We start from the raw sequence: 1274 nt of genomic DNA on the forward strand, positions 1-1274 counted from the left end.
TCTCTCTCTCTCTCTCTCTCTCTCTCTCTCTCTCTCTCTCTCTCTCTATCTATCTATCTATCTATCTATCTATCTATCTATCTCTCTACGTCTCACTCTCTCTTACTCTTTTTTTTTATCTCTCTCACACATTTTTTTTTAAATATCTGCTTTTTGCTATGTCTGTCTGTCACTCCATCTGTTCCTTTCTTTATATGAACACATTTCATTTGTTTAGGAATATGCAGGAATTCTATCTCACCCAGCAAAACATATATAGAGGACACTTGCGCTGTTTTATGAAATTGATAGAAAGCGATTACTTTTTGATTGACTCCAACTAATATTTATACACAGAGAGTGCCTTTAACTAATTAACCATACATAAGTACAAATGCAAAGTGCCTGCTTAACTAATGAACAAGAGTCTTAATAATAGAAAAAAAAAAAAAAAAAAAAACCAAAGAATAACCAGAAAAAAAAACAAGAAAAAAATTTTAAAAAAACAGCTCTCCTGTAGTCTCTTTCCCGATTCCAGGCCATTTTGCACACTCATACATAACCATTTCCACTCCTAACGTAACATCACAGAAAATAAATGAAGATATAGCCATAGAATTAAAAGCGCTTATGCCACCAATTCGATTCAAAACATTCTCTGTGATGGCATTTATTATTATTTGATTTTCCTTTATACTTGCTTTAATATGGTTGAGGGTTTTTAATTAATTATGGTAATTGGTTTCTTCTTTAACTTTGCTTAACATAACATAACCTGAAGCCTAACTTCCCAGAAATAATACTTTATGACTTTGAATAATCATTGTATGCTGATAAACCGAACAAAAGTCTATTTGCCTTGTGATTAGTTGTCACGGACAAAAAAATCTATAAACGTGAAAACAAACAAGATAAAAAAAAACAAACGCATCTAGAGTTTTTGAATTTTTGAATTTTTAACAACTTTTTATTTTGTTTAAATTTTCTTTTCTTTCCTTTTTTTTTTTTTTTTTTTTTTTGTTTTAATAATAACAAATGACTGTTAAATTTTAGTAATGTTTTAAGTTAAGTTTGTAAAGATTGCTTTAAAACTTTTATCTCTGTGCTCACAACAGAAATTTACTTAAAAGCCTCCACAAAAAAAAAAAAAAAAAAAAAAAAAATATGCATTTTGGAATTACCGTCCTTTGAAAATTCATACAACAAAATTTTAATGTTTTATGTTTAAACAACAAGCAAGAAAATTATTAAAGGAAAAAAAGCATTAAAAAAAAAAATTAATAAAATGAAATTAA

Source organism: Glossina fuscipes, unplaced genomic scaffold, assembly GCF_014805625.2.
Source record: "Glossina fuscipes isolate IAEA_lab_2018 unplaced genomic scaffold, Yale_Gfus_2 1, whole genome shotgun sequence".
In the NCBI taxonomy this organism is placed as follows: Eukaryota; Metazoa; Arthropoda; class Insecta; order Diptera; family Glossinidae; genus Glossina; species Glossina fuscipes.